At 41.3% G+C, this 18,642-nt stretch overlaps 1 protein-coding gene across 7 annotated transcripts in view; it reads left to right on the plus strand.

The window, feature by feature from the left end:
* The first annotated feature begins 16,093 nt into the window (after positions 1–16,093).
* The window catches only part of COL14A1 (collagen type XIV alpha 1 chain), a 112,035-nt gene continuing 109,486 nt past the window's right edge, over positions 16,094–18,642 (plus strand). For 3 of the 7 annotated variants that reach the window (XM_014870117.2, XM_014870120.2, XM_014870121.2), the window contains exon 1: positions 16,094–16,289. The gene's annotated coding sequence lies outside the window, so the exon portion shown is untranslated. The remainder of the gene's footprint in view (positions 16,290–18,642) is intronic. The other 4 variants (XM_014870119.2, XM_088178797.1, XM_014870115.2 and 1 more) reach the window with 2 other exon arrangements.

The following is an 18,642-nucleotide window of genomic DNA, read 5'->3' on the forward strand; positions in this document are numbered from 1 at the left end:
CTCCAGGGAAATGCTCCCATTGCTCCTGCTGCTGCTGCTGCATGCACCCAAGCAGGCCAGGCTGGGGACCACTGGTCAAAAGGACAGCCCACACCCACCAGACTGTTTTGCCATTACCAGTGATTTATGGATATATTTAATTTTCTTTCCTATTCTACTTATTTTGCTACATAGCTGACATTGGTCCTATATTATTCTTCCAGCTCAAAAATAATTTCTGGAAGATCTTGGTGGTCCTGCTTTCTTTGTATTTTTACTAGTATGTTTTTGAGTGCCTCTTTACCATGATCCCCGTCACTAGCTTTTCATAAATTAGCAGTGTTTATTTAGCAAACCTAATATTTCAGGAAAACAGGTGAATTGGCTGCTGCTTTACAATCAGATGTTAGCTCATGTAAACAAAGCCTCGAGGCAAGACACCAAAGTAAGAAAAAGCTACCAAAAATGATGGAATAAAATTCATTTTAGATATAAAATGACAACACATCTACTCTTAACAAAGCTGTGTATGGTTCATAACACAGATGGGCCACAGCTTTCATGGACTTTCTCAGGTTATAGAGAAAAAAAAAAAGAGAGACCTTCAAAGAGTGGTGTTTTCTTTTGGGTCTCTTGATGAGCTCTCCTTGACTTCCTCACGAGCCAGCTGGAGCACAGCTTCCAACCATAGCTGGGCTTGGAATCACATAAACTCTTATCTTCACTGCTAGCTGTAAATAACTGCAGATTTTAAAAATTACGTTTTCCAGTTCAGGTTTTAAGAGTTTCACTTATTAAACAGAAAAACAATTAATTTCTCCATCTATCTGATAAAGAAGTGCTGCATTTTCCCACCTTATGTTTGCAGTGGGATGCGTGATGAACAGAAATACTTTTCAGTTTGTACTCAAGCCTGACTCAGGGAATATTTGTTCTTACCTACCCTTCTCAAGGCAAACCTCCTCTGGGAAAATTTCATGAAAATTTCATGAAAACCCGAGCAAAACCTACAATATGATGCCTATTAGTAGATAACACCTAGAAAATACATTGTATGTTCAAATAATTATTAAGAAAAAAGAAGAAAAAAATGAAGGTAAGTTAGCTTGTTTTAAAATTCTTGTTGATGATTTTGAAGTATGAGCAAAATGAATGTAGATAGCAGAAGAAAATCCATCAGACAGGTGCAGTGAAGGGGTGTAGCATGGAAAGGTTCTGTCATAGAATGATAGAATGGTTTGGGTTGGAAGGGACCTGAAAGATCATCTAGTTTCATTCCCCTGCCATGGGCAGCGACACCTTCCACTAGACCAGGTTGCTCAGAGCCCCATCCAACCCAGCCTTGAGACTGCCAAGGATGACACAGACCCACAGTGTCCTATTAAGTTTCTTAATAACATAATAGAGAGAAAAAGTGTTAACAATTTTATGGCTAAATTTAAAATTTATGTTCTTAAGCCTGCCATTTCAATAAAAACAAGGTTTTAATTAATGCTTTTGCATTTATGAATATTCAAACTGAAAATGCAGTACATAAGAATATAGTAAAGATATGTTTGTTTGGGAAATATCTCACTTTCAAATATAACAAACTACCAAACAAAACATAACCTTTAACGAAATAAGTTTCATTTACATTATGAAGTAATATAAACTTTTTTCCATATCTTTTACTTATAAAGTAGAATGCAAACGCTGCATGTATCAACTAACAAAATGTACACATGCAGGCTTGACTGAAAAACTGTTTTATCAATGGAGTCCAGCAATGAGGCTAAACTGAGTGCTTCAGGTTTATTAGCAAAAGTTTAATTAAGCATAATATTGAGGAAAGTTTGGGAAATATTAAGTGATTACACTCAGAAGCGCTTAGTAGTGTGCAGGATCAGGAACCCATTTAATTTCTCCAAGTGCCCTAACAGCCTTGCTTTGCTTGCAAAATATTTCTAGAACTATGACAAGATTTTCTTAAAACTCTTTAAAAATTGTAGATGGAACGTACAAACTTTAATGACTTAACCTGGAAAGGAAGAAACAGGAAATTATTTAAGATCTTCATGTTACATTTTCCCAATGTCTGTTTTGTTTTGTAAGCATTTTCAGCTCAACTGCTTTCTGAAGATAATGTTATGAACCCTTTGTTTGTAACTGCAGCTGGGAAGTGTGTGTTTCGTTTGTTTTGCCAGAATAAACAAGATCCTGCTGAATATTAAAATATTCAGTATTTCATTTTCTATTACACTCCATCAGGCAAATCATCTATTAAATGCTTAAAAGATGCATTTACAAAAGAGTGCTGAGTTACCCTCTTAATGTTTTATTTTCATGATAAAATGTGTTATTATGTATTGCATTTTTGTTTCATTTCGCACTGTACATGATTGTATCATTGTTATTCTCCTAAGAAATTATTTTCTGGGTGTTATTGATTCACATTCCTTACAGTATTCAGCATTCCATTTAAATATAAATCCCCTCGACCTTATCTCCTACAGTTAGAGAAAGAAAAAATCTCTTCTGGTTCAGAAATTTTAATTTGGAAGATGAAGGCACAAAAAACATTTACCTTAACTCTTGCTGATTAATGCTTCTTTCTCAAAAAACAAATAATACTGCCTTAATGTGCAGAGCTCCAGGAAGTCGTGTAATACAGGAATAAAAACTTCATGATTAGCATCAAATTGTCCACATTTTAAAGGCTCTTTGATGATACCCTTTTCCAGTAGTTACCATGATTAACTCCTAACAATGGGCTTGTGATTGCAAAGATGACCTTTGGCACACAGGTTAATGCAGTGCTCTTTTCCCAGCACTGCAGATAGTCTGAAAAAACATCACAGCAGGGTGATGGTATCTACTTCTACTTACCTAATTGGAATCAGAGCTCAGAAGCGAGGGGCTTGGTTCTGTTGCAGACATAAATGTCATACATAAATGTCAAGTGCCATCGAAGATGCTTTTAGGGTATTTGAGACGTTCTTCTGCAGCAGAGAGCAGCTTCAGGGAAGTTTGTGACCCCTCAAAATCACATCTAGAGATTAAGTCCCAGAGGACATATTAAATATTATAGGATACTTCAAAATGCTTTAGACACCTATGTGTGAATAACTGAATGACATCCCTAATAATCACCACTTAATATCTGCTAATTCAATTGTCTCACTGCTGGTAATTTTTTTTTGGAGTTACCCAGCTGTATATTCAATTAGCACTGTTGATGGAAAAGAACATCCTGGCTGTCCAGCCAATTCTCAGAGAAGCTGCTGCACACTTGTATCATGCAGAACTGACTGTGATGATGTGCTGTTATTAAATGTCTCAAGAAATGTGTCTCCTCTTATTTTTCTCATGCTTTTAGTCAAGTGGCCTCTCACCCCAAGATCTCTTTGCTTCTGAATTGTCTATTGCCAGTCAAGGGGACCAGAGCCATTTGTCAGCTTAGCTGTAATCTGTGTATATAAACGAGCATGTATAATTACTTCCAGTGTGTTTCAACAGATTCTCCTGCTTTTTGGATGTTACTGTTTTTAAGTTGTCCTGGAAAGTACTAATTCCACCCAAGGAGTCACAGCAAGGCAACAACTGCTCCCGTTAGAGAAATGGGGTCATAAGAATGAGGAGCAGCTACTGCAGACCCAGTAGATGAGAACAGATGCAGCAGCAGCTGAGTGTTTCTACATAAACCCGTTTTATTGCACTGCTTACAATATGACAGGTATTGTAGTCCTTGGGAGCCTTGAGGTACTTATATACTACCCTACATCAGTGATGGCTATCTCTGCTATGTCCCTTGCTCAACGGTCAGTCACATCTCAGTGTTTGACATCTCAGCCTTTGCTACAAGGGGAGTTTCTGTTCACCCCTGTAGCAGAACAGGACACAGGCAGCATCCAGACACAAGTGAGGAAATCAAAGTGAAATTTATAGAGGGTTTAGGTGCTGACATTAAAAAAAAAAATCACTTAAAAACCCCTGTTAACTCACACAGGTGTTTAGAAGGCTATTGGGACTGAAGATTTCACCACTAGTTACCTAACATGTTGTATTACTAGCTGGCTTCTACCTCTTCATCGTATTCATGTTCTTCATGGTTTTACAGGACACCCTCACACTCCCCCACTCCCACATCCACCACTCTCCAAGTATTACCACATGAGCTCCTAGATCCAATGTACACGATGTAAAATCCATGTCCTGGATATCTAAGCCCATCAAGGAAGCCTGCAGAGGAGCAGAGCTGAAACTCAGTCTCTTAAACCCCTTGCCAGTGGGCAGCCTGCAGGATGGCCATTCAGTGAGCAAGCAAGACCCATACCCCCTAATGCAAAGACAGCAGTGCCCCACATAAACTGCACCCCACAGGCTACATGTCTGTGGAAAAATATTTCCCTTTATGCATTTTGAATCTTCTGCCATAAAAGCGCTATTTACAACTTGGTATTTCAGTTTTGGCAGACTCTTGTCACCAGCATGCCAGGTGCTCATCATGTGTGGTCAACCTATGACCTCCTCAGCTCCACAGTCATCTTCTAGTTCCTCTCCCAGCTCCTCTTCCTGCCAGGCTGTCGTGGTTCTGAGAGGCTGTGTCTGCAGCCAGCCTCCGTGCCAGGCCCTGCTGGCCGAGATAGCTGAGGCCTGGCCCAGGCCCAGACCCTGCTCACAGCCTCTGGAGCAGCGTGAGGGAGGCTGTGCAGGCCGAGTGTCCCTCTGCCTCTGGAGCAGCATGAGGGTGGCTGTGCAGGCCAAGTGTCCCCCTGCCTCTGGAGCAGCGTGAGGGAGGCTGTGCAGGCCGAGCCAGAGCCACCCACGTTCACTCAGGCAAGGCCACAACAACATCTGCGGTCTGCGAGAGGCTGGGCAGAGCACAAAGCACTCTGAGCAGTGTGTGCTGTGCAGGATTTGTCCAGCACATTCCTGCCTGTCGCTCAAAGCAAGTACTGGGAAGCCCACAGGCTTTTCAAAGGAATAACTTCATAGCCACATAATGAGTATTGCTACGGTTCACACTGTGTTTTCAGTACAATAACACAAGTGGGAATTTATAAGAAAATATGACAGGTCAACATCTTTTGAACTATGAGAGCTGTAAATGTGGGTTACATTCTTGAAAAAAGACAGAGATTATCAAGAGTTCAGATGTAATTTTACCTCCATTAATAATTCTGATTTTGTTACTGACATTAATCACACACTGAAAGCCCTATAAATCTTACACACTCACTAAGCAAGTGAAGAAAATGAATGCTAGTTTAAGAAATAGTGTTGAAAATTCTTCAAGAATGCAGTTAGGCAAATGACAATAGTGGTTATTAATATTTATGGCGACCTTCTGTTTTATTTACCTACTAGAAAACCAGAAATAATTCCAGTGAAATAATTAAGAGTATAAAAATGCTGCCTGACTATAAGATTAGCAGAAAAATCACAGTCTGGCTTCTTACTGGCAGGCTGATTTTGACAGCAGAAAGACAAGACAGCTCATATTTAGGAAGCTATTTTTTAAATTTGCCCTGGACTTGATAACCAAATGCAGCCTTTATTTAAAAATAAATGCTAATCAACATGATGAGCACAGATTTGACTATGATGATTCTCTAAACCAGCATCTTAAAAAAAAAGGCAAACAAATATGAGACTGGATGCTCACTATGACAGTAAAGAACCTGTTCCACTGATATTCAGGGTAGTGATTCAGCATCACTAAAGCACTGGGTGTCATTCAGACCCTTGTTTTAATGGGCCACTTTTAGTGTGGCACACTAAGCTCTCACCTAATCCTGCAAATCCAGGAGCAAGCCACAGCACTGCCGTCTTACTGTGCTCCTCTGCTGAGGAAACGTTACATGCTATAAGTTCTATGACAAAAAGTTTTGAATATTAACAGAATATACATAGCATCTGAATGTGTCATATGATTGTACTTTCTGGATTTGGCAAAATGGCCATAGGTGGATTTTTTAACAAAAAGATAACATAGTAAGAATGTACTACATTGGAGAAACAAAGCTGCTCTTCTTTCCAGTTATTTCTTTTTTTTCATTAGAGCGCAGGTAATAAATACCGAGGTTTTTTAAAATATCAGCAGATATAATGCAAAGAAAATGAAGTTCACACTGTAAAGAAGGGCAAAAACATGATTTTAGTAAAGCTTTATGCACTCACAGTTGATGTCAGTAACAAAATGCCTCATGACTGCCTGTTCCTTTCTCTAATACAGTCCAGAAAAAGCTAATGGACAGATACCTGGATGGTTCTGCATCACCTGGTGGAAAACTGCTCAAGGAGAGCTTCTGCGCGTGAACTGAGCCTGAAGATTACAGAATTTCAAAGGTGCTTATAGCTCACTTTGAAATAAGCTTTTCCTATCCCCCTCTTCCCTTTCCAGTGAGTTTTGCTCTTCATTGTAATGGAACACAGTCAAATCCCAACCAAGCTGCTTTTATCAGTGCACAGATTCAAATCTCTATTGTAGACTCCTACAGTTTGCATATTTTAGATCCAGTGCAGAATTAATTTACTGAGGAAATCTCATTGTCCAAACCCACATTCTCCTGTTCAGTTTCCCAGACTTTCCAGGCTGGCAGCCTAAGCAATGACAGAGCACAGGGAAGACAAGAGGGGGAGCCCTACAAAGGTTTGTATCAGTCAACTAACGGTGTGATTCCCCCTTGAAGAGTGAGCTCTGCCACATGGGAGACAGGAAGGCAAGTTATTCCTTCAGCTGGCTTTAGGAAAAAATAATTGATCAGGATGAAACTGGATTGTGGTGCATCTTGATGTAGTTGAACTGCTGTCTAATTGTCCATATACTCAGTCTCTTACACCAGCTAATATTAGCTCCAGCAAGCCAGCATATGCAAAAGCAGTATGAACATAGTCTGTAATTGCAAACTCACTTCCCAGTGCAAAAGCATTTAGAGTTTTCAGATTTTAAGGACTAATTTGTCGGGTTAAACCTTGCTATTTGAAGGGACAAATTGGCTACTGGGTCAAACAGCAGTAATTCCTTTCCATGTGCTGGAGAATAATAATAATAGATTTATGATTAACTACTATGTTTATTATTACAAAAAACAACATTGCGAAATGCCCAGTGGCCTAGAGTAGGTGTTTTGACTGTTCTTCCAAGACTGCATACCTCAGGACAGAGATTTTGATTGTGTAAGACAGTGAAGAATATCTACTAACCCAGCATTATCTCTGAAGATTATGCTGTAAGAAACACTGTATAAGAAACAAGACATGACTTTTATTATTTTTTGTAACCTGTCTGACCTCAAACACTATGTTAAGCAGGCCACAGATAAACTTTTTTCTGTGCACTGTAAGACAAAGAACATTACTGTGGTCAGTGCCAATATTACAAGAACATTTAAACTATAATTTATGAAAGATGATACCAATAAGTTAAAGATTACAATAGGGTCCAAAAAGTGCTAATGAAAAGGATATGGGGATTATGGTACTTGGTCAAGAAGCCTGAGATGACAAGTCAGTCACTACAGTTTAACAAACAAATACTAGAAAATTAAGTAGAGTCATGGATGGTTGTCAAATATTTTTACTTATTTTTGTGGGGAACATGAATTGAGGTGATGTTCAGGGCAAGAACCAGATACTGCAAAAAGTTTTTACTACAGCATAAAATACAGTCTCTAAGTGTTGAGAGTGAGAGAAGGAAAAGAAAAAAAAAGGCTAACCCAAAAGCTTTTGAGATGTTATCTGCTTTTTGTGGTTGTAGACTATTGCCTCTCCTTTTTTCTGCTTTCTCATTCTTTGTCACAATACCCTATAATTCTTTAAATCATCAAATCACTTTGGAGCACAGTTTCTGCTGGCGCTTTCTTTAAGTCTAGAGTATACACTTGTCTTCCTTCTGTGTAATTTCCTGTTATTTTTTTACTTTATATTTTAGGTGCTTAATCACGTTCAGTGGGAAGCGTATGCACTTCCTGGGTGCATACACAATACAGAGCTAATTCTGCAACAGATGCAGAGCAGAAACAAAACAGCCTCCCCTTTATCATAGCAACCCTTGGCAAACCAAATGACCATCTCAATCTCAGGGGGAGCTCAAAGGCCACAGGCACAGGAGCTCTTGCAGTGCAGGTACCACTGTCTGACCTCAGCCATCACCCTGAGCAGCACTGCAGTCCATCCCACGGCAGCAGCTTTTCCTCCACGGGAGAGCTTCAGTGGGTTGGCTTTGGCTGGATGAGTGTAACCTTTCTGCACAGAAGGAGAGTAATCAGGTAATAATTTCTTGACTCTTATAATGTAGATGAAAGAGTGGTGTTTTAACAGACACAGTCCTTGAATTTGGATCTGCAGAAGCACAAAAGATAGAAGTTTGTGAATGCACAGAAGAGATGTTTATCCAAGACTGCCCCCCTCTGTTATTGCTTCACAGCTAAAAAAGGAGAAATATTTTAAACTGCTGTAAATTCTTCTCATACCTCATAAAGTGAGATTTCCAGTATACTGATTTTTAGTATCAGTATTTATTGGAAAAAACATAAATAAAGTTAAATACTCCTGAAATATAAACATGGAATGCATACTGAATTTCTTCTGTGAGTATTTGAGTAGGGGTAATTTTATTGAGCTGCTTGCGGCAAATAAAAATATTAATATTTCTCTTGGTTTTTCTCTGTTTGCATTTTGTATAGAATTACTCTAAAATACAGCTACAATTTTTTACAAAAAAATTACGATTTTTTTTTTTGCTTTTGCTTTGGCAAAGACAAATCTCAGAACCATTTCTCTTTCATAAAGTTTCTGCTAAGGTCAATTCAGTATTTTATTCATGGAAACATAAATTTATATTTTTAACATATATTTAAATAAATATTGGAAAACTAAGTCTATTCCTGAAAATTCCAACTGTAATGCTTAAAAATGAGTAGGGGAACAAAGTACCCATGTCTGAATCTCATCATCCACTTCAAACCCCTTAAAACAAAAGCAGCAAAGAGAACCAGGCTGTTGAAAACGCAACAAATGAAATAGTTTAGTGAATAAAAATTTTGAGAAATATCTTAAAGGCGAGTCTGGTTTGTGTATTTATTCAGTGGCATAAAAATGTTATGTGATATTATTCTAGGAGACAACTATAATTATTTTTAGAGTCTAATGAACATATGCTTTTCTTAAAATTGCAAATTAGAAAAACTGACAATTCAGTTTTTCAGTAATCTACATGGTGCAAAACCAGATCATCATGTAGACAACATTTAATAAATCTTGTTCCTCATGTCAAACATGTACTAGAAAAGTACTCGAGTAGAGTAAGGCAGACCAGAGGTGCATAATTACACTGTTCAAGGGTGTTCAGTGTAGAAACTCAGTGCAGAAGCTCAGTAGGAGAAAGACAAAAAGCTCTGCTTCTTTTAGGAAATAGCTTAAGATATGTATTATTTGGAAAAGAATTCTTTCTTCCTCCATAGATCCCTTGCATTCATTACTTATGGTATTTATTACAGAGACCACCACCGCATTGCTTCCAGCTCTTACTGTTTAAATATTTATTTCAGCCAGGATTTCATTCCAAAGAAAATGATTTCTTGCACAGACAGCCAGAATCTGTAACTCTTATGCTTATTCAGTAAAATATGAGGGAATCCTTCCCTCACTGGGTTAAGCTGTACAATTGGAGGGCTGCAAATTTATCTGCACTGCAGCTTAATCCAGTGAAGCCTTTTGCCAGGCTAATGTATTTGTACTTATCCATTCCCAGCTTCTGGTGGATCCAACTTCACAAAGTCTGGTTGTTCCTCTTTACTCAGGGTACCCTTCCTCCCTGCTGGCAGGAGTCCTGGGACACTGGCAGTGTCCCAGGACTACCAGCAGATGCAGTGCTCTCTCAGGAGCACTCAGCATGTCTCAGCATGTAGCCTGGGAGCAAATGGGAGCTTACATTAGGACTGCAATGTACCACTTAACTTCAGTAATGCTTTCTCCCATAACTTCCTCATAGACACATTGCTGAGGCATGGACTAGATAAGTGGACAGTGAGATAAATTGAAAATTGGCTGAATTTCTGGGCTCAAGGGGTTCTGATTAGGAGCATGAAGTCCAGCTGGAGCTCAGTCACCAGAGATGTACCTCAGGGGTTGATACCAGAGCCAATACTGCTTTGAGTCTTCATTACTGGACTGGTCAATGATGGAAAGTGCACCTTGAACAAGTTTGCAGATAGCAAAAAAGCTAGGAGGAGTGACTGAATCATAAGATGGTTCTGCTACCATTTATAGTACCCTCACCATGCTGGAGAAATGCAAAATAAGAACATTTCGAAGTTCAGCAAAAGGATGTGCAAGCCCCTGCCCTTCAGGAGGACTCAGACACCAGTACACACTGTTGGCTGACTGATTTTGTGGAACAGGCGCTAGAATGGCAGGTGATACACGGGGAAGACTCTATAATTCGCAAGAAATGAGAGTTATCAAGTAGATATGCATTTATTCAGTGCTGAGGTGCATGGGGATAATTCCTCCCAAAGCATGCACCCCGAAACTTCAAACTACTGCTCCATTTATTCCCTAAAAGCCTAGGATTACACAATATGCCTAATGCATATTCATATCCTAGCCCCGCCTAGTCCCGCCTACTCTCGCTTCGTATTCAAATGAGCCAAAAAGTCCTCTCGCGCTTGCGCCACCCCAACTCAGGGGTCGTCAGGGGTCTCTGATGAAGGCTTCCAAGCTCTTCATCGCACTTGAACTTTTCAACTTTGTCTCTGGAGCATGCGTCTTAGCCATTTGGGTACATTCCAGAACTTGAGATTAGTTCTTGCTGGTTTAGGGTTTTGGATTTATCACTTATCACTGGTAGCCTTGCACCCCTCACCCTGTTTGCAAGTCCTGGCTCCATTTGTCTGCCTCTCCTCCCGATTTTTGCAAGCACGTAAATGTCAGGAATTCCTCATTGCCTTGGTTTCTGATGAACTATTCCTTACTTTTTTTCCTGGCCTGTGAGCATGTCAAAGAGGATAACATCACCTCTCTGATGCTCTGCCCTTTCACTACAGCTATGAAGAAGCTGTGGGTGCAGGAATTTGCACCTTCAGTATCTCAGCAAGCTGAACTTAACCTCCCTGCTGCTCATGGACTTTAATAAGTGGCTGAGCTCCCTTCCTAAATGGATCTGGACAAGCTGCACTTGTCAGAGACTCAGAATGATGAAAGTAGCTCCTGACCATATTGCCAGGTTATATTTATTCCTCAGATCTGGCCAGAGAAAGGCTCAGAAACTAGCTGAGATGTGGAAGTGTACACACATGGTAGATAACCTCACCTCTGAAATATAAAGAGTTCTAATTTGATTGTAGAAGGGAAAACCAACTTTACAAAACACTAACCTTGTCATTCTTGCTTTGTCTTCTTCATACTGAGAAGAGAACAGAAAAGTACATGACTGAATAATATTTTGGGTTTTTTTTTCCCATTTTCCTATGGTCCCTTTGCCCAGTTTTGCTCTCTTTCCTGCATGTTTGGAGGAGCAGGACCAACTCTAAACATGAACTTTTACACTTCGATGGCCATGGCATCAATCTGGTTTCTTCTGCATCCCTTTCACTTATCTCATTATGTGTAATAAGCTTCAGATGAATACACTAGCAGCTCAGTAAAGTGCTGACAGCACTGGAAGTATCGAGGAAAAAAAGTATCAAGGAAATGAAAATGACTCATCAGACATGTCAACAAATAATGAAGCAAAGCTGGACTACTTTGACAGTTCCTGTCTAAGAACAGAGATGTAAAAAGCCACATTTGTGGGCTTGATATCAGAGAAATAGGTGTAGCACAAAGAAAAAGCCACTAGAAAAAAATACTTCACAGAAGTACCCTTTTCAAAAATAATTTCACTGTATATTCATATCACAAAATAATTGTCTTAACTAATTATCTTGACTAATGAAGAGAAAATTTTAAAAGTAAGCATGCATGGCTAATTTGTTAGAGAAGGTGCATCACAATTAAAATATCTTTTCTCTATTTTAATTTGAGCAGAATACAGTCCTAAGTCCTCTGCTCTGTCAGTGCATGACTTTCCTCGTAGATCACCTAATTACTGCAAGTGTTGACAGACTGATCTTGGCAAACCACTTTTCAGAGAGTGTTGTATGTTCCATTATATTTAACAAAATGTAAAGCAAAAGTCAGTTATACTTCAAGTATTATCTCTGTCTCTGTGTTATGGAGTTCTTTGAATAGCAAAAAAGGAAAAATCTACAAATTATTGTTAGGCCTAGTTTGAGTCATTCAAATAAATGTGCCATAGTCAAGATCTTTGAATGTGACTGAAATTTTTGGATGCTGGAGGAAAAAAGGCACTTAAAATTGTAGATCTCTTTGTAAGGAAAGGAAAGGAAACCATATTTTAGTTTTGGAGTTAAAAATGCTAGTTAGCTATAAAAACACAATTTTAATAAAAGAATAAAAGAACAATTTTAATAAAAGAATACAAGACCTGATTAGTTTTGATAATTTGCCATTTGAAAATATCACCCAAACTTGATATTCTCAGTTCCAAAATCTTGTGAAAAATGGTATACATTGCATTTATTAGTATATGAAAAAAGTCAGAGAAATATTCTAAGTGTATCATAAAAAACAGTAGATATGGGGAAAAAAGATAAGGATTGATAATTACAGTGCAATTCTGTCCCACAATGACCAAAAACATCCATTATTTTGGTTTCTGTTCACTTTGCACAAGTACTGCTGCTGGTGTTCCATTGCTTGGTTTAATCATACCATTAGATATTCAGCCAGCTCACTCTGAGATCGTGAGCCTGCACTAATTCTGTTCTTGTGAAGGATTAATGGAATTGATTCCAGCTGTATTTCCAACATCATTGCCATGTAATCCTATTTATAGAAATTTTGTGGTATCTACACTAGCCAAGCAAAAGATGGTCCATATTTTGATCATGTGAATACTTTTAATATGTGGTGACTGGAAATAGTTGTTCTTTTGAAATCACTGAGGTTTGGTAAGTTCAAAATAGTGGAAAGTGAATTTATGGGGCAAATTCACAATCAGTAAATTCATTCTTAAAATACAAAGATTTTTTGTTTGCTTGCTTGCTTTTAATGGAAGACAAGAAGAAAACATTGGTAAATAATTTGTACATTATTTGTGCTCTTACTCTATTTCCAGATGTGCACATTATACAAACTCTTTCAAGGAACCTTACCTTTTAATTTTTACCTTGAACTCGTGAACAATAGTTCTTCCTTGGAATAATGCAAAGAGATCTATTGTGCCTTCCAGAGAAAGCTGAGTAATCTCAATGGTAATAAGCACCATTAGCTCTAAAAGTGGTCCAAATTATGTTAAAATATAATTATAAATGAGGAAAAAAGTAAAAGAAAGTAACGAAATCAACCAAGTTGTACTTGAAAGCACATACTTTGCATAATCTTAAAATATTAATTTCAATTCTGATGCAAACAGACAAATAAAAACTGAAGTATAAAGACATTTGAAGGCTACAAAGAGTTATAGAATCTATTTATACATCAGTGGTATCCTCAAGACCTTTCTTGTTTGAATCACAATACTCCAACTAGCTGCAGCCACAGGATGGTGCTCATGGGCTTTGGATACTACATTACAAATCTGGGAGGGGAAAAAAAAGAGAAAGAGAGGGAGGCAGACTCTCACCTTGGTAGGCTGTTCCTTGTTCTACCCTGAAATACATAAGCCAGCAAAAAATCGTGGATTGGGCTGATTTACCTCTCTACATTTACTGAGTCTTCAGGGGCACTGCAAATAGACTGATCCATCAAGGGAAGTCACTAAATGTAATCTTTTTGGACTTCATCTAAGCTGTGATACTGTCTCTCACAGAATCCTTCTGTATTGTTTAGCACACAGCTGGATAATTGAGTTATGTGATAGGTAAGCAACTGGCTCACAGGTCAGGCAAAAAGAATTATAGTGAATGGGGGACATCAGACTGGTGACCTGTCACTGGTGGGGTTCCATGGGGCTCCTTCCTTGGCCCAGTTCTCTTCAACATCTTCATTAATGACCTGGATGCAGGACTAAAGGGAATACTAAGTAAATTTGCTGAAGACACTGAACTGGGAGGAGCTGCCAACTTTCTTGACGGTAGAGAGGCCCTGCAGAGAGACCTCGACAAATTGAAAGGATTGGGCAGTCAGTAACTGTGAAGTTTAACAAGGGAAAGTGCTGGATTCTGCACCTGGGATGGGGCAGCCCTGGTTGTTTGTATAGACTGGGGAGCAAGAGGCTGGAGAGCAGTGCCATGGAAAGGGACCTGCAGGTCCTGGTCAATGGCAAGTTGGACATGAGTCAGCAGTGCCCTGGCAGCCAGGAGGGCCAACCCTGTCCTTGGGAGCATCAGATACAGCATGGCCAGCCAGGCAGGGCAGGGGATTGTTCTGCTCTGCTCTGCACTGGGGTGGCCTCACCTGGACTCCTGGGGGAAGCTTTGGTCATCACAATATAAAAAAGATATTAAGCTATTAGAGAATGTAGCAAAGGAGGACCATGAAGATGGTGAAGGGTCTGGAGGGGAAGCTGATGCTTTAAGGCATCAAAGTCATATGAGGAGCAGCTGAGGTCACTTAGTTTGTTCTGTCTGGAGAAAAGGAGACTGAGGGGAAACGTTATTGCAGTTACAACTTACTCATGAGGATAAGTGGAAGGTCAAGTTATGATGTTTTCACGCTCATAACAGGACCCAAGGGAATGGCCTGGAGTTGAGTCAGGAGAGGTTTAAGTTGGATGTCGGGAAAAGGATTTTTACCTGGAGGGTGGTTGGGCACTGGAACAGGCTCCTCAAGGAAGTCATCACAGCACCAAGTCTGACAAAGCTGAAGAAGTATTTGGACAATGCTCTTGGGCACATGATGTGAGTCTTGAGGAGTTCTGCACAGGGCCAAGAGATGGACTTGATGATCCTGATGGGCCCTTTCCAACTCAGCATATTCTATAATTCTATGTACTGTTTCTTGTTCTTCTGGGTATTACTGTTTAGCTAAATACATAAATTAGGGACTGAAAGAGGTACAAACTATATCATATTTAACATTGATGAGCTGAACATATTTTTACTTCAGAGGAATTGTTATCTTGTAAGCTACTCTTCTTGACTGGTATGTGTGCTGGCTGTTGCACACAGCTGGCAGTGCAGTAGAATAACTGCAGGTGACAAGATCTAGGAATCTGGTAGTTGTTTTTTAGATCTAGGAATGTTTTTGAACCTTTGCTATAGAAAACAACTGGACTTAAAGAGTTCTTTTAAAGTTCAAACACTTCTGCAGTTTAACTGGAAAGACATCTATGCACTATGAATTTGGACAGGAATCTGCAGGACTGAGAATCCTACTCAGCAACAGAAAGTCTTGCTTTACACTTAGTCAGAGTCATCTTCCTGTGACTCACTGCCTTTTTCTTCCCTAGAAGGGGCTCCTACTTACATTAAGAAAGTATGCACATCTCTGTATCACCTATGACTGATTCTTAGCTTCAATACTTCGGTGATTTCATTTGTAATTTTATACAGATAACCAGGCATGTTATAATGAATATTTTCATTCACCTCTTAAATTCTCGGGATTTACAGATTTGTGAATAGTAGCCTTAATTGTAAATTCAGTAGGATATATCACAGGGCAACTCATATTTAATTTCCATGGAAATATAGAATATAGATTCCGCAATTGCATGTACCATTGCAGTGTCTATCCATATGGCAAAAAATGTAGTTATGTACTACAACACTTTTAATCAAGGTTTATACTAAGCCCGAAAAGTGTTGGAACACTTTTATATAAATATTTTCCCAATGAGTCACTAATCCACACATCTCAATAGCTGGCGTGGGGAATACTTGCATTCCAAGCCGTACTGCGGAGTAGGCAGCTTCCAAATCATTTATAAACGAAGTGAATAAGGAACTTTGGAGAGAGGAAAATGAGTTAACAGATAGCAAACCCAGAAGACCGAGGACACTGCCAAGCCCAGCACCTGCCCGTGGAACGCTGCCCGCGCCCCCCGGCTCTGCCTCCCGTGCACCTGGCCGCGCCCCCGCCGCGGGGGTCGGGCTGGAGGGCGGAGGGTGGGATCTCAGGCATCGTTTATGCCTCTTCCCTCCCCCCTCCCTTTCTTTCCACCTTCTGCTCTATAATTGCCCGCCTCCTTTCTCTACCCTTTCGCTTTATCAGATGCGGAGCGGCCAGCGGGGAGGGAAGCGGATCTCCTACAGCCGGCTCAGCACCAGCAGCCCCGCGGCGGCTGCCCGCCGGCCGCTCCCCGGCTGATGCCCGCACAGGTCGGTGTGCGCTGCGCTTCGTTCCCCTCGAGGGCAGGGGCGAGGCGGGCGGGGATCGAGGCATGGCCAGAGCGCTTCCCATCCACCTGCCCGGCCACCTCCACGGCGGCGTGACCGGAGCCCCGGAGGGAGAATGGGGTGAAGGAGATGGAGGAATGCAAGGTGGCGAGCTCAGGCTAAGACAGGGAAGCCCCTTTAGAAAACCCATTGCAAAGGCCTTACTTTTATAGCTGATAGCAATTAAACCCTAACCAGTCCCGCTGTTGGTGTGGTGGAGGCTCTGGCTGCTGCCCTCTGTGCCTCCTCCCTCGCTCGCTCGGTGCCGCGCGGTGTCGGGGCAGTCGCTCCGCCCCGGCCCCGCACGGTGCTTTCTTCGTCGGGCTGTCCGGGCTGACAGGCTCCCTGCTGGCAGCCCCTCGCTCTCGCGGGGCCGTTCCCCGCCTCAGCTCGGCGCAGACAGAGAGCTCCCCGCTGTTCCTGCCTTAACCCGGGGCGGGGGGCACTCGCTTTCACACGGGTGGGCGCTGATGATGGGGATTTGGGGGTCAGGAGTGGAGCCTGTGAGCCGCGGCCCCTTGGCCAGGCTGGTGCCGCGCTGCGGGACTGTGGAGAGGAGAGCGGGCGAGCGCGGTCCCAGTCCCGTCCGCCGCCTCCCTCTGCGGGGTCGGGCCACGTCCGCTCTGGCTTTGCCCAGCGGGACATCCACCCGAGGAACGTGAGCGTGTTCCCGAGCAGCGCGGCCGCTCCGCTCCGCAACGAGACACCGAGATAAGGGAAAAACCCCGGCTGACCTGCCCGGCCCGGATGCTGCGCCAGGGCTGCGCGGAGGCGGCTCAGGCTCCTGCCCTGGGCTGGCAGTGCGGAGCCGCGTTTGTCCCGCTGGGAGCTCCCGAGGGCGCGTCCTGCCCTCAGGGGAAGGTGCCCTGTCGCCAGGCCCGTGCCACGAGTCCTGGCTGGGAGAAATGCTGCGGCGAGAGGCGCTCACGTCATGGCAGGGTTCTTGGCTTGCTTGGAGTCTGCTCCTAGCGCTAGTCTGGCAGATAACTCGTTTATCACATACTTACTAAAAGGTGAAATATATGAAAAGCAGTAGGAATATGATTTTTTGTTTTTTTTTTTAAGTCCCAGATGATGTCAGCCACAAGGTGGCTGCGGACGGGGGTTTCCTTTCGTGGTTAGATGAACCCTGACATGCGGATGATTCCAGAGGTGAACTTGTGTGTAGTTGATCCAGGACCAGTTGTGTCTATTCCAATAAATCCCATTTCTCTGGCTTTTCTCTAAAAGCAGCAGTAGAGAATGTTTCTAACACAGGATTATCGGTCAGTAGTATTTATAACTCTTTGGAGGAGCGTTTATATCAAATGTAGCAGATGGTGAATTCAGCCACCACTGAGTGAATATTTTAATGTCTAGATTATTATGGGAGGCAATCCACACATCATCAGTGGTAACTGCCTGGAAGAATGAGTTGTTTGCCGTTGTTTGAAGAGTCTGTATTTACTTGATCGGGTTTTATTCCTGAGTGAGGGGAGAAGCATCAGTACTCAACATGAGACACACGAGAGGTGGATTTCAGCCTATTTTGCGATACTCTCAGTTCTTCCTATTGCCTGTCACTGGTAGCTATCTGCTGACTGTGGTCCTTGGGTATTTGACACTTTGGTTCATGTAGTTGGACACCTGGGAGCTCTGCACAGGTTTCTGAACTCTGTATAGAGGATGGGTATAAGACCTCTGCATAGCAGTATATAAGTTCTTGGTGCACATCTTTGATTTGAGATCTAGGTATTTTCCTCTGTCTTGAGAGATTTGTACTATGAGAGATGGGTTCAAAATATATGTTTAAGTGATGTGAAATTGGTTGTTAATTTGGTTAAAACTGTGATAACCTCCTTTGGAGATGGAATTTACAATGTATAATCCCCCTATGTATTTCTAGGAGTATCAAGCATTCATGACTGGGATTTGTGACAGTAGACCTACCAAGTCCTGATTGCAACTATGGCAGGTTGCAAATACTCAGAGAGAGAAGGGGATGTAGGTCTTGCCCTCTTCTGTTTAATAGTGTTTGAGGTACTTCAGTCTGCTTTTTATATTAGATAGTGGATGAACCACTTGCTGTGTGCCTTCAAGACAAGGGAGACATGGAAAGCAAATACAGTGATGTTATGTCAGGAATATTAGAGAAAATGACAGAGGAGGCAAATGGGAGAAACCTGCAAAACAGAAATACATAAACCAAAATTTAACCAAGTAAGCCTTCAAATGCTCTTTGCTGACAGCAAGAAATCTTCTATTAATTATCTTAATTTCTTACTCCTGTAGAATTTTAACAGGAGAGGACAGAAAA

The sequence above is a fragment of the Sturnus vulgaris genome, chromosome 1 (genome assembly GCF_052056855.1).
Source record: "Sturnus vulgaris isolate bStuVul1 chromosome 1, bStuVul1.hap1, whole genome shotgun sequence".
In the NCBI taxonomy this organism is placed as follows: Eukaryota; Metazoa; Chordata; class Aves; order Passeriformes; family Sturnidae; genus Sturnus; species Sturnus vulgaris.